The sequence below is a fragment of the Pteropus alecto genome, unplaced genomic scaffold, assembly GCF_000325575.1.
Source record: "Pteropus alecto unplaced genomic scaffold, ASM32557v1 scaffold1027, whole genome shotgun sequence".
Taxonomy (NCBI): Eukaryota; Metazoa; Chordata; class Mammalia; order Chiroptera; family Pteropodidae; genus Pteropus; species Pteropus alecto.
The window spans coordinates 253,126-269,752 of NW_006440128.1; positions in this window are offsets into that span (position 1 = coordinate 253,126).

Consider the following 16,627-nt stretch of genomic DNA (forward strand, 5'->3'; position numbering starts at 1 on the left):
AAATTGGTACAGTCACTATGGAAAACAGTATGGAGGTTCCTCAAAAATCTAAGAATTGATCTACCAAACACACAATGCAATATACATATGACATAATATTGAATTGTACACTTGAAACATGTAATTTTATTGAGCAATGTCACCCCAGTATATTTAATAAAATAATAATAATAATAATGTAAAAAAAAAAAAAACACTTAGAACACTGACATAGACAAAAATAAAAATAGCTGGATCTTGTCTCCAAGATATATAAAATCTTGAACATTTCCTCATTGATTTCCTCACAAAACATTTTCCTCACATTTCAATGCTCACACCTGAAGTTATGTCATGATTTTGTGAATGTGATAGTCATGTGAAAAAGCTTTACTTTCTCCATCACATGAAGAAAAACTATATGTTTGGTAACCTTGGTAATTTTGTGGAGTTTTTGTTTAAATACTTGCCGAGTTTTAAGTTAATTTCTTACAAAATAAATGAGTAGATAGTATAGAGTTTCCATATGCCATGCCCCACAATTTCCCCTATTATTAACATCTTGCATTAGTGTGGTACATTTGTTATAATTATGGAATCAATACTTAATACTTAAACATTATTATTAACTAAGAACACAATTTAAATTTACATTGTTTCACTATTTCGTACAGATGTATGAGTTGTGACAAATGCATATATGAAGTACCCATCATTATAGTATTATACAGAATAGCTTTACCTCCCTAAAAATTCCTGTTTGTTTCATTTATTCAAACCTCCCCTCTCCCCTTGATCATATAGCAATTACTAATCTTTTTATTGTCTCTGTAGTTTTGCCTCTTCCAGAATGGCATATAGTTGGAATCACACAATATGTCACATTTTCAGATTTATTTCTTTCTCTCAGCAATATACATTTTAAATTCATCTATGTCTTTTTATGGCTTAATATCTCATTTCTTTTTATCACTGAATAATATTTCATTTTAGGAATATATCACTTTATTCATTCACCTATTGAAGGAAATATTGGCTCCTTCTAGTTTTTGCAATTATAAACGACATTGTTATAAACGTTTGTGCATAGCTTTTTGTATAAGCATAGGATGTTTTGTTTCTGTTTTATTAAATTTATTGGGGTGACATTGATTAATAAAACTATATAGATTTCAAGTGTACAATTCAATAATACATCATATGTATATCACATTGTGTGTTCACCACCCAAAGTAAGTTTTCAACGCAATAAGGTAAGTAACTTGGAGTTCAATTGCTGAATCACATGTTAAGGCTATTTTTAGACTTGTAAGAAACTTCTAAACTGTCTTCCTAATGGTTGTACCATTTTGCATTCCCATTAGCAATGGCCGAGTGTTTCTATTGCTCTGCATTCTCACCAGCATTTGATATCATTGGTTTTTGGTTATTTGGCATTCTAATAGGTGTGTAATAGTTTCTTATTGTTGTTTTAATTTGCAGCTCCCTAATGACGTAAGCTATTGACCACGGCTTCACCTGCTCATTTGTCCCTGAATATTTTCTTTGGTAAAGTATCTGTTCAGAACTTTTTCCTATTTTTTAACTAAATCATTTGTTTTCATATTATTGAATGTTAAGGATTCTTTGTATATTTTGGATACCAGTCTTTTATCAGATATTTTCTTTATCAGATATTTCCTTTGCAGATATTTTCTCATAGTCTCTGTCTTTTTATTCTTTTAATTTTTCACTGAACAAAAGCTAATTTTAATAAAGTCCAACTTATCATTTTTTTATAGATCGTGCTTTTGGTATTGTATCTAAAACTCACTGACAAATCCAAGGTCACCTCATTTTTCTATGTTATCTATAGATTTTGTAGTTTTGCATTTTACATTTAGGTCTATGATACACTTTGAGTTAATTGTTGTGAAAGGTATATGGTCTCTGTGTTTTTGTTTTGTTTTGTTTTTTTTTTGCTTTTGTTTTTGTTTTTTGTTTTTGGCAAATAAATGTCCAATTGTTCCAGTACTATTTGTTGAAAGATTGTCCTTTCTCCATTATATTGCCTTTGCTCTTTTGTCAAAGACCAGTTTATTATATTTAATGTGAGGCTATTCTTGAGCTTTATATTCTGTTCCATTGATCTATTTGTCTATCCACAGTATTGTGTTGGTAATTCTGTGTCTTTTATTTTCCATAGATACATTAACATGATCTTGTTGATATCCACAAAACTACTTGCATGGATTTAGATTGCGATTGCATTGAATCTATAGATCAAGTTGGGAAGAATTAACATCTTAACAATATTTAGTCTTCCTATCCATGGACACAGAATCTCTTTCCATTTATTTATATCTAGTTTGATTTAATTCAGCAGAGTTTTATAAGTTTTCTCGTGTAGATTCTATATATATTGTTAGATTTATACCTAAGCATTTCTTTTTGATTGTGCTAATGTAAAATAAAGTTTTTAATTTTAAATTCCAATCATTTGTTGCTGACATATAAAAAAGCAATTGATTTTTACACATACACCTTGTATACTGCAATCTTGCTTGTATTTGCTTACTAGTTCTAGGATATTTTCAGTTGTGATTCTTTGCAAATTTTTACATAGACAATTATATCATCTGTTAACAGAGAGTTTTATTTCTTTTTCCCAATCTGTGTACCTATTATTTCCTTTTCTTTCTTATTGCATTACCTAAGACTTACAGTATGATGTTGAATAGAAATGGTGAGAGAGGATATCTTTATCTTATTCCTGATCTTAGAGTGAAAGTATCTAGTTTCTCAACATACATTTATTTATAGAAAAGTTGTAAAAAGAATACAAGATTTCCCATACAGCTTTCACCCTGTCCCATAAGAAGATAATCTTACATTGTTGTGGTACATTTTTAAAAATTAAAAAGCCATTGTTGTTATATTACTATTAATGAAAATTCAGGCTTTATTTGGGTTTCATGAGTTTTTTCATTAATGTCTTTTTCTGTCCCAGCATCCTATCTAAGATTCACACTGTACTTAGTTGCCATGTCTCTTCCTTAGTGTCCTCTGATAGTCTGCCTGTCTTTGTTTGTCATGAAGTTGGCAGTTTTGAAGAACACTAGTCAGATGTGTTATGGAATGTCCTTGTGATTAGATGACATTTTGAGTTTTAGGAAATAACACTACAAAGTGAAGTATTACATCATATTACTTTATATTAAGAGGTACATGATAATCATATGACTTCGCACTGGTGATGTTAACCTTCATCACTTGATTAATGTAATGTTCACCAAATTTCCTCACTGGAAAGTTACCATTTCCCCCTTTCCATACTCTAGTCTTTGAAAGAGAGTCAGTAAATCCAGCCAATACTCAAGGAGGATTTAGCTTCACCTCCTGGAGTGCAGAATATCTATATATCTACATATAATATTTGTTAATTCTTCTATAAAAAAGATTTGTCTCATCTTCCTCATTCATTTATTTTATTGAATATTTTGCTTATGTCTGTATGGACTTTTTCCATATTTATGTTATACTTTAAATTGTAACCTGATACCATGTTATTTATTTTTATAGTGACATTAGTTAATAAAATCCAGTAAGTTTCAGCTGTATATTTTAACAGTAAGGCATATATATATTGCATCGTGCGTTCACCTCCCATAGATTTCTTTCTGTCACCACATATTTGAGCTCTTTTACCCCACCTACTTCCCTCCTCCTCCCTTCCCCCTACCAGCACTGCTGGTGTAGTGGTATCATGCAAGATTCCCATGCTATTTATTTTGTTGCTCAAATTGTTCCAGCGTTGACCACTGGGGGTTTTTCAGGTTGGCTCCTATGCTCCTTTGAAATACTCACATTTTTGTTTTATGAGCACTTCTTTACTTTCTAGTGAAAGAGGCTCCAGGTTTATCTCATATACTCTCTTCCTCAGCCATAGAAACATCCATTTCTCCAAGGAGACCTGGTTTCTTTTATTGAATTATGGTATTTAGAAACCAAGATCTGAACCCTAAATTTTGAACTGAGTTTTAAGCAGGAAGGTGATTTGATTATATTTGAATTTTTAGAGCACTGTAATACTGCAATGTGAAGAAAATATTGCATGGAGTACAAAAGTGGACATGGGGCGACTCAATAAAAAGAAACTTAAATATCCATTTAGATGTCTCCTTTACCCTAAATTAAATTCATATAAAAATAACATTTCTGGGGTTTGTGTACTATTGCACTGACCTTCCTATTCATTCTTAAGCCAGTATTACAATACTTTGATTAATTTATCTTTAGTATATATTTCAGTATCTGATATGTCAAGTATCTGCTTAGTATTACTTTTCTCAAAATTTTCTTGGTCATTCCTGCATATAGTTTCTTCCAGGTGATCTTTAAAATGTTTTTAGCCTCCCTCAATTCCCAAAGGGAAAGTTATTGAAATTACATAAATCTGGGAAAGAATTAACAGTTCTGCACTATTTATCTGATTACATAGCATGTCTCTGAGAGCCCATGTAGCCCTAATAAATATATGAGGTGGGGTTAATTAAGGAAACATTCAGGCAAGGGATCATGGCAGCTTGCAATTTTTCCATCACAATGGATTGAGGAGATTCAGAATTATGAATAGCTTTAGAAGCTGCTAATCCTTGTGGAGAAATTAAGGCTAAAAAATTCTCTCTCAAATTTATTATGAAGAAGTTGACTGTGAAATAGCAGAAGCTTCTGCTTGCCCAGAAATCCAACCTTGACAACTCTCTACACAAATTACTTTCTAATAATTGTAAGGAACAAATTATCTTATTTAAAGATAAGTTATAATGAAAAGGAACCAGACAAGACCCAATATTTAACAATAAAAGCAAAAACAAAGGCCAGTAGCCTTGGGTTGTATTGTGTTATTCTTCCAAATTTGTTCTTCTTTAGTGTTGCATTGGCTATTTTTTTTCTTTTTATATAACATCAAGTATCAGATTTTCAATACCCACAAAAATGCTTACAGAGATTTTTGGGGGGATTACATTAAATCTATAAAGTTGGGAAGAACTGACATCATACCAATAGTGAGTTTTCTGATTCATGAACATGAATTTATTTAGGTCCTCTTTGATTGCTTTGATCAGTATTTTATAGTCTTCTGAATGCAGTCGCTTTACATTTTGTTAGATTTACACCAAAGTATTTATTTTGTGTGCTATTGTGAATGTTATTTTTTATCAAAATCTCAAATATTAATTTCTGGTATAGAAAAGCAATTGACTATTGTATATTTATTCTGTATCTTGAAAAATTTTTATACTTGTTTATTAGTTAGAGGGTTTTGTTTGTTTGTTTGTTGTAGTTTTTGTGGGGTTCCACTTAGATAATAATATTATGTGAAAAATAAAGGCCTTTTTATTTCTTCCTTTCAATTTGTACATCTTAAAAAATAATCTTGTCAATCTTAGAAAGAAAATTTCCAGTATTTAACCACTGAGTATAAATAACATTACCTGTATGTTTTTAAAATATTGTTTATCAAGATGAAAAAGTTCTCTCATTCTTAGTTTGCCAAGAATTTTATCACGAATAGGTGAAATGCTTGTTCTATATCAATTGGCATGGCTTTTCTTTAATATTTTGTTGACAAGTTTTGCAACTGTTTATGATATTGGTCTGTAGTTTTCCTATTGTATAATATCTTTATTTGATTTGGGTATTTTCTAATCTTGATTTCATAGAACATGTTAAGAAGTGTTCTCTCTACTGGAATTCTATTCCTATGCCTGGAAGAGATTGTCAGTATTTGTCATCTCTTCTTTCTTAAGTGTTTTATGGAATTTATCAATGAATCCAATCTGTTCTTGGTGCTTTCCTTTTCAGAAGGATATTAATTATTAATTAAATTTTATAGGACTATTTGCATTATCAATTTTTCCTTATGTGAATTTTGGTAGTTTTTCTTTCAGGTAATTGGTCCATTTGAATCAAGCTATCAAATTTGTGAGATTTTTTCCATACCTTGACAATCTGTCTACAATTATTTAAACCATTCATATTTAAAGTGATTATGGATTATAATTAGAATAATATCTACTACGTAACTATAACTAAATTTTTTGTTTCTTTTTCCTTCTCAAAAATTATTTTAGTGATTGCCCTATAGCTCACAATACCAATTTTTTTCTAATCTAAGCCCACTCTCAAATAGTACCACACTACTTCTCTCTTCTGTTTATTGCTCCATTGCTACCATTCATTTCACTTATCCATAGTACAATCATCTAAAACATAGTTACTATCATTGCATTAAGTAAAGTTATCTTTTAGATCAATTAAGAATAAGAAAAATAAAATATTTTATCTTACCTTCATTTATTTCTTCCTTCTCTGATGCACTTTTGTTTATGCAGATTTAAAATCTACATATCTAACCAATATCATTTTCCTTCTGCATAAAGAACTTTTTTTAACTTTTCCTTTAAGAGAGGTCTGCTGATAAGTTTCTCAGTTTTCATTTGTTAATTTAATTATCTTTCAGTTTTGAATAGTAATTCCTCTGGATATACAATTCTACATTTTTTTTTCTTTCAACACTTTAAATATTTCACCCATTCCCTTCTTGCTCGCATAATTTCTGACAAGTCTGCCATATTTCCTCTCGTTCTTCTATGGGTAAGATGTTTTTCTGTGTCTTCTTTAAAGATTTTCTCTTTGTCTTTACTTTTTTTGTAGTTTAAATATATGCCTAGGTGAAGGGTTTTTCTTATAATCTTGCTTGGTTTTTTTGAGTACACTGGATCTGTAGTTCTGTGAGTGTTATTAAATTTATGAAGTTCTTGGCCATTATTGCTTCAAATATTTATTTTACTCCAGTATTTCTTCTCCTTATATTCCAATATGTGTGTTACAACTCTTTATATTTTCCCTCAGTCATTGGATGTCTGTTCCATTTATTCTTTTTTTTTCTCTTTATATTTCAGCTTGGGAAATTTATATTAATCCATCTTCAAAGTCACTGATTCTTTCCATGGTCATGTTCAGTCTACTAATGAGTCTATAAAGGACAATTCTTAATTTTTGTTAGTGTTTTTTTATTTCTAGCATTTTCTTTGGATTCTTTTTTAGTTTCTACCTCTCTGCTTTATTGCCCATCTATTTTTGTATGTTACATAATTTTTCTGTTATAGTCCACAATATTTTATTTATATTTACTTTAAATTACCTATCTGGTAATTATAACACATTTCTGAATCTGGTTCTGAGGTTTTTTTTGTCAATTCATACAATTCACACTATGATTTTCTATGTCTTTAATATCTCTTGTAAATTTTTGCTGAAAGCTGGAAACATATCAGTATTATGAAATATAAACAGGCCTTTATTATTAGGATTTATGTTAATCTGGCTAGTAGTTGTGTTGTTTTAAGTCTGCTCTTTGTATAGATGCCAGTGGCTTCAAACTTTTCTAATGTCTTTTTGTTTGTTTGTTTCCCATGTTGACTTTCTTAAGTATTGTTGTCAGAAAGAATGTTTCTTGCAGCTCTTTCGCATTTAATCCTAATTTATAATCCCAATTTTATTACACTGGTGCTCTAGTATTATGGTTATAAAGTATGGAGTTGGGTAGATTTTTATAATCATAATTAAATCTTCATCTTTTAGGGGGCCTGTATCTGTGATACATTTTTTCAAAAGTGTTTCTCCATTTTTACAGATTTTTTTCTCAGTTTCCCTACTGTGTTGCCTGCATCCAGCATGTCCAATCTATTTTCTTGAATTCTTGAGCCCTGTTGACTATGTTTTTCCCTTTTAGGTGAGAGAGGCAGTCTATAGGGAGCTGAAATCAAAGAAATTCTCTTCATCCAATTGGGATAAGGCTCTGATAAAGTCTTTAACCCTGGAGAGTAGGATTTTATTATGGAAAAGGCTTTTGATATATTTCTTCCCTCTCTTGTCCAGAGCCACAAGATCTTTCTTAAATATTCAACATGAAAACCTGGTGGAGTACTTTTAAATAAAGCATATGAAAGTGTGTATATGTGTGTATATGTGTGTGGGAGGGTGTTCCAACAATACTGAAGCCCTGAGGGACTTTGTACTCTAATGATAGTTAATGCCTAACCTCCAGCAATTAATCAAAATGATAATTTTAGTACGTTTACTAGTTTACATCTTTAGAGGCTTAAGCTTTAGATAATACAAGCTTGACTGTGACTCTCTGGGTAAATCTCTTTCAAGATTTGGGGCGTTTGTTTGCTCTGCAACATCAATTCTATGATTAGCACAAGGAAAGTCATAGATTTTCAGATTGTGTAATTTTTTCTTATAGTAAATTTGGGAATGAAGGTGTTTATATGCTACGTGTTAGAGCTGAAACTAGAAGTCCAAATTGACTTTAAGAGTTCCGAACAGATCTACAGCAGAAAACTGAGAAAATAGAAATATATGAAAAATTATTTGGGAAAACTGGGTTAAAAATGATAGAAAAGAGCGAAATCATCGCAGATATAAATGCCATATTGAAGCAGAAAAAAAAGGAAACATGTTGCTGAAAATATAGCCAAAGATATAGAGAAGAGATTGAATAAAGGAAGCAAAATTAAATGGACATGAAAGTGATAGAATATCTAATAAATACAAAATGAGTGTTCCTGAAGAAGAGAACCAAAGAAGTGGAAGAGAAATGCAAAGATTTAATTCAGGAAAATCATTTAGCCTTAAGATCTAAAGTTTCCTTTCACTCTGTCACAGGACAAAGTGATACAAAAAAGCAACACTGAAAAATAGTTAAGTTTATTACTAAACCTCATAAATAGAGAATGCCTGTGTAGTGTAGCAAAAAGATCAAGCTTAAGCTTATAAAGGTAAAATATCAGTCCAGCCTCAGAAATCTTCACTGCAACAATCACTGTTAGAAAACGGTGGAGCAATGCTTACAAGGGTAAGTGACCTAAGCATTTTATACTCAGTCACAGTGTTGTTTAAGCATAATGGAACAGACTAAAAAAAATTCAAATGTGCTAGAACTCAGCACATATAGTTCTAATCAGCCTTTACTGAACAATGGAGAAACTGCTGCACAAGACCTGACATTAAGTGGTTTTAAGATAGCATGATGGATGTTAACTAGATTTTTTTGTGGTAATTATTTCATAATTAATATAAATACTGAATTATTATGTTGTATACCTAAAACTAATATAATGTTACATGTCAATTATACCTCAATTTAAAAAAAAAAGAAAACTAACACAAGAATATAAGAATTGTTGTTAGAGAACAGAATGTAAATGTTTTAACTATAAAGACATAAAAATAATATAAATAACAAGTCAAATAATAAAGGAGATAAAAAGCTAAAAGTTAATATAAGTAAATTAATTTTCTAAATTTCTTAGCCATGGGTCCAAAGATAGCTTTAAACTTACCAAGTTGACAAACCGAATGATACATATATGTAAATATATAGTGAACACCAGTTATTTTGAAATTATTAGCATAATTAACTAAAATTGGATAATATAGGGGTAATGGGGCAATGGATCGAAGTATTTGTGAAGTAATTTAATGAATTCTCATAATGGTACGTCAATAGATGAAAACTCCCACTGCCCTCACCTTGGTAGACAACTATCCCACTATAAGTTTCTCAGCAAAAAAATTGGCCTAATCAGTCTTGGGTTTGTGATTTCCAAACACCATGATTTTATTCTTTGAAAATGTTGTTGATGACATCAGTTGGTTGAGAGTTTTGGTCTTTTTCAGGGTTTACAGTTGCTTACAGCATAGAGTGGAGCACAGCCAACACCATTATAGATTAGCCTCAAGATGATTGTATTGTCTGCCTTATTTTGAAATGTCACTGCCACTTCTCAATATAAACACCATTTTCACATTTGGTTCTGACATTCTAAACCCTGATACCAGGTTCCCCTTCTCCTCCAACTTCATATAAATAACAAGATCTTTTTCCCTGTGAACATGGATTAACGTATTATGGGGCGGGGGTTGTCCTCAGTGCTCTGTCCTTACCTAGTCCTTATCCCAAAATATACTTCTTGAGGACCAGCCAATCTAGTCCTCAACCCTAGAGGGCCTTACCTCCCTCCCTTTACACATACCTGTCTCTTCTTTTCATCTCTCCCTTTCCAACATCAGAGAACAGAAATACATGCATATCTACTAAGAGCAGGGACTTCTCTCATGTTGTTGACTTTATTTTAATAATTTCTGTCTGTGTCATATATTGGTGCTGTATCTTGGAATGGTGTAGTTCTGCAGCATCCCTTGGGCCTGGCCTAGGAACATTTGGCTTGGGCCCCTATTCAGTCTGTAGTAATGGTCAAAACATGTTACCCTTCGTCTTGAGTTCTGCTTTCTTAAAATAGTTGCCATTCTGTGAGGAGATATATTACTTGAACTCATATGAAGCATTCTTTTAGCTCTTCTTATCTTCTGCAACTAGAAAGATAAGAAGGTGAGCTCAGAAGGGCACTGGGTTATGGGAAGAGAATGAGGGATAATTTGGAAGATGGCTTAATGAGAATGGGTGCAGGCTAAAGAGATGATTTGTACCAGGCAATGACAAGGAGGCTTCTTGGATGGAAGATGATTACAAAGAGAAGCTTGAATAGAATCATTTGAATTTGCTACCATCTCTGGACCTTAATTAAAAAAAAAAAGTCTTCCTCTTATTTCTCTCTTTTATGCTTATGGTTCAGTGTCTCCTAAGTCCATTAGACTCCTGTATTTCTTGGTCACATTAGCTATGTTAAAACCTCCCAGTTTTTGCCCCAAATGTCTTGCCCTTCATGTACATACCACTCTCCAAGACATTGGGGACCACACCCTTTCAGATTTGTTTGATCATCAGGCACATCCTCAGCCAATGATAGCCATAGGAGGCTTATACTTCAAAGTCACTATTCTGACATATCCCTCAAGGTTGGGGACGCTGAAGGGAAATATGCTGTAGTTTGAAATAAGGGATATTTCCTCAGCATTCTTAAAGAGCCTTACCAAATGACCTACTTTTTCACATATTTCCATGTTCAATTCTGGTGGTACATGTGGCAAGGAGAGAATGTTTCCTCTAAGCCATTCCTCACGCCTCTCCCATAGCCCTAGTTTATTCTGTCTCCCATTCTTCACCATCAACAAGTTTGGATGCCTGATCACTAATCTCTTCAACATGCCATAGCTGTATTTAAACCTTGGTGCTGGTATGAATCATTCCACTTTTTTCACAACAAATTTCTTTTATATGCTTTGAAGACTATTCACTTCCTGGCTACTAACATACAACTTTCCCATCCTATCATCTCTTCCCAATGTCCACATGGGTCATCTCAGTTTTCTGTTTATTTTGTTTGTTTGTTTCTTCATTCATTCATTCATTTTAGTCTGAACACAGTGCCTTCGTTTTTTCAAGTATATTGAAATATCTTGCTATATTTGCTATCCTGGTATTATTTCAAATTCAGGAGTTCATGTTCATCTCCTTAAATGGAGTGCCCAGACTTGGTTTTACTAGTGTGGAAGTAAGAATAAATATTTGTCTGCTGAAAGTTTTGCTGTGTGTTTATGTGCAGGAAACTACAACCTAGAACTGATGAATTCTCCCAGTGAAAAGGTTAGATTAACAAGAGATATGCCTTACATGAAAAGTTTTGTCAATATATGTCAGCACTGAACAGACACTTTTAGAAATGTATTTTACTGCTGGTGATATGAGCATCTTATATCTGTCTCTTCCCTCTCCTGAGGTCTTCTGGAGAAAAAGAGCTTACTTCACAGGAGGGACATGGGTAGAATTCATTTTTATGAACAATGATAATAAGCATCAGCTTCTTGGAGGAAACAAATCTCCCAAGATCAAGTTCTCTCCATTTGGCTTCCTAAGTAGAGGATCCCTCATTGAGGTTTTTGATTTTGACTCCGGAGGAAAGATATGGTGAGATTAGCCATAGGTATATGATACAAAGTTTAACAGCAGGTTCATCTACCTTGTGACCTTTACAACTTTTAGGCCTAGCAGGCAATTTCTGGATCTCTCACTGAATACTCACTTCCAAAGATGTCCATGGCCTATTCCATGGAACCTGTGAATATGTTAGTTTTCATAGTAATGGGCAATTAAGACTACAAATGAAATTAGAGCTTCTAATTACCTGACCTTAAAATAGGGAGATTATCTTGAATTACCCAAATGGGTCCATAAAAATGGAAGAGAAGAGCGGATGATAGGAATCAAAAGAAAATGTGATGATGGAAGTAATTCAATATGAGATTCAATTTATTTTTGCTAGGTTTGAATATGAAGGAAGGGAGCTATAAGGGATGAGTATATTCTCTAGAAGCTAAGAAAGAGAAAGAAAATAGATTATCCCCTAGAACTCCCAGAAAGAAATGCAGCCCTAGTGACAGTTTGCCTTTATCCCAGTGAGATCCATGTCAGATTTCTATTCCAAGAAACTATAAGACATTAAATTTATTTTTTGAGCTGCTTAGTTTGTGGTAACTTGCTAAAACAGCAATTGCAAAGTAATACACCTCTAGAGGTACATTAATTTATAAATAATTTATTGAAAAACTGTTTTGAGTAAAGCACTGACAGAGGCCGTGGATGACACACTACTGAAAAAATGTATGACCCCTGACCCCTGATTTAGCCCAATAGAGGAAAGAAGTCTTCACAGTACATCTCAAGATTGTAAATCAAGTTTTTAGAATCCTATCTTCCAGACTTCTGTTCCTATTATTATTTCCTGGGCTCTGTTTTCAGAACTCCTTTTTTCTTAGCTCTCAGAACTCTCTCGGATCACCCTCACTTCTACTGAAGTCTTCAGATCCCTCTTCCCAACTGCTTCTCCTTTTTCTTCCCTTCAGGCTTGCTCTCAAGTTGGTACAGACCTTCCTTCATTAAGACAAACCTCTAATAGCAGTTTCTTAATTTCTAACATTTTCTCTAACCAGGGAGTAACCTACTTTTTAATAAAATTGTGTCTCTTTTTCTGCATGTCTATATTTTCTGCCAGAGAGAATACCACCTCAGTATAAGTGATATAGGCATCTTTATTCACTTAGCATGTGCTACTAGTATCATTAGTACAGAGACGGAATATAAGTCCAAAGGAGACAATGGTCACATTAGTTTGAGGTCAGAGAAATCTGAGTAGAATATGAGAAACTTAAGACAAAGCCTGATGATGACTTAAAAATTCCAGAGTTTTAGACTTGGTACAATTCTTGATGGAGATAGGAGGTTAGGCAGGACTTACAGGTTACGTGAAAGGGCAGGTGCAGGATTCATAAGGACAGATTTAATTGGAGTTGTGAATCATCAGCCAGGTTTGTAGAGATAGATAACAAATTACTGACACTGGAGTGTTCAAATATATTAAACAACCACTCTAGCAGCTTCGTGAAATCTAGTGAATCATATCCAATTATTGCCCTCGGAAAAAGTTCAGAGATTAAGACATGTGTCCATATAAGTTTGACAAATGATGTGGGTCATAGGCCTCTAGAGTTAAGAAATAAAGGGTTTTCTGTAATAAAGCTCCTAGTCCTTAATGCTATTCTGTGCAAAGAGCAGTCTAATAAAAATACAAATTTTATAATCTCTTCTAGTAAAGTTTATGTACTCATTTCTGAGTATGTATTCCAGATATATCCTCATGTAGGATCCAAGATCAGTTGTTCAAGGTTGGTCTTAATAGCAATTCTTTAAAAGTGATTAGTTGGAGACTAGGTGTTCATCTTCAAAGCCAAAGATAAATAAAGGAAGGTGTTTACCCATTTTGAAATACTAACCAGTAATTCAAAGCATTGGACTAAACAACTGGATACATACACAGCAGCTTGGACACAGTTTATCACATTGATATACACGCTGACTGAAAAATTCATACTTTAAAAGATAAGATTCCTGTATTTTCTTTCTGAATACTCTAACAAAAATATCGAAATGGTAGAGAGCTAGATAAAATATGAATAATAAAATGTTGATAGCTCTTGAAGCTGAGTGACGCATACACCATTATTACATACTCTTTGAAAATTTATCTATTCAAGTCCTTTGCCCATTTATTTTTTACTGTACAAAAATATATGTAGCATAAAATTCATCAGTTAAACCATTTTTAAAGTTAAGCATTCAGTGGCATTATGTATATTAAAACTGATGTGCATTCATCTTCACTACATAGTTCTAGAACATTTCCATCACTCAAACAGGAAAACCATAACTGCTAAGCAGTGTGACTGCAAGACAGAAAACAGTGGGAAATATCTTTAAAGCATTTAAAGTGAAAATAAGTAATCTCAACCAAGAATTCTATACCCAGTGACAATATGTTTCTAAAAGAAAGACGAAATGAAAACTTAAACTTTAAAAATAAAAGTTTCATCACCAGTAGACCTGCATTACCAGATATTTAAAGTTATTCCTTCAGGTAGAAAGAAATAGATTCTCCAAAGGAATATGAAATCTATACAATACAGTGGAGAATGAGAATAGTTTTCCATATACAAACATTTGGATAAATGTAAAATATGGTTCTTCCCTTATTTTAAAAATGTAATTGAAAAATATTTTAAAGCAAAAATCATAACAATGTATTGTAAGATTTAAAATATATATAAAAGAAAAATAAAGGACAACAATAACACAAAAGCCAGAAGAGGGTAAATGGATATATATTGTTATAAGGATCTTATTCATAAAATGTTATAATAGCAAATAAAGCTGGAATCTGAGAAGTTATAGCTGTATACTGTTAAACAAAACCACTAAATTATCAAAATAAACAATTATAGCTAAAAGGTAAAAGGAGATAAAATGGAATAATATAGAATAATTAATTCCAAACCATTTAGGAAAAGAGGAAAAGCAAACAAAGTACATATAAAATAAATTTTAAAAATACAGAATGTAAGATTTAAAACTAATCTAATCAATAATCTACATGAATTGTAAATGATCTATAGCATTAATTCAGAACATAGCCTCTTCATGAACGCAGAAAACAGAAGGATAATTGGCCTGCAGCCATAAAGAAGGCAGTGCACAGAGTTATCATTGGTGCCAGCTCCCAATGATGTTTTCTATTGTTCTCATGGACAATATCTGTTTCTGTAATTAAGAAGCACATCTTGCTGAAATCTGCCTGAGAAGGCAGTAACTCTTCCAATGAGCTAATCCCTCCTCCCTGCTTGAGGATGAAATGTTACTTGACTTTGGCTAGGTCTCTTTTCCTGCATCTCTGACCAGGCAGGGCAATGCATCCCTGCCCCATGAGTAATAAATATCATGTTTCGCCACTCTGATCATCCTGGTGGATTTTTCATAATATCCAAAGCCTGGGAGCAAGTTCCATACCTTGAGCTCTGATGTTACATCGTCTAAATTCTTCAAATAAATATACAGATTACAATATTGAATTAAAAAATGAAACAACTAAAAACCCAACTTTCAGATATGGACATATCATCCAAAAAGAAATTCGATAAAGAAATAATATCCTTAAATGACATTTTAGACCAAAATAACTGCTTATACATTCTTCTCTACTACACATGGAACATTCTCAAGGAGTGGCCACATTCTGGGACACAGAAATGTCCTCAACAGATATAAGGAGATTGAAATCATACCAATCATATTATCTGATCATAATGCTTTGAAGCTTGAGGTCAACTGAATCAGCAAGCAGGAAAAACCACAAATACATGGAGATTCTACAATGTGCTGCTGAAGAATGACTGGGTAGGAGAAGAAATAAAAAGAGAAATCAAAAGATACACAGAAACGAATAATAAATATACTACAACATATCAAAACTTTTGGGACACGCCAAAAGTGGTAATAAGAGGAAATTTCATATTATTATAGGCTTATTTCAAAAAAACACAAACAAGTCCAAATAAACAATCTAATGTTTCATCTTGAAAACCTGAAAAAGAAATAAAAAAAATCAGGAGAAGGAAAGAAATAATCAAAATTAGAGCAGAATTAAATAAAATTGAAAACAAAACCAAAAAAAAGAAAAAGAAAAAAAAAGATCTTATTCTTTGAGAAAGTTAATAAAAATGAAAAACCCCTGGCTAGACTCACTAAAGAAAAAAGAGAAAGGATACAAATAAACAGAATCAGGGATAAAAGAGAAGTTACGATAGATATCACTGAAATACAAAGGACCATACATGAATATTTTAAAAAAAATATATGACACCAAATTTAATAACCTAGAAGACATTGACAAATACATAGAAAGATACAATCTTCATAGACTGAATCAAGGAGAACTGGAAAATCTAAAGAGACCGATCAGCACTATAGAAATTAACAATCATCAGAAACCTACCAAAAAGTAAAAGTCTAGGACCAGATAGTTTCACCAGTGAATTCTACCAAACATTCAAAGAAGATTTAATACCTAGTCTCCTCAAACTCTTCCAAAATAATAGAAGAGGAGGCAATACTTCCTAATTTTATGAGGCCAATATTATCCTGATACCAAACCCTGGTAAAGATAACACAAAAAAAGAAAACTACAGACCAATATCTCTCATGAACACAAAAACAAGAATCCTAAATAAGATACTAGCGAACCGAATTCAGCAACATATTAAAAAGATTATACACCATAATCAAGTGGGCTTCATCCCAGGGGCACAC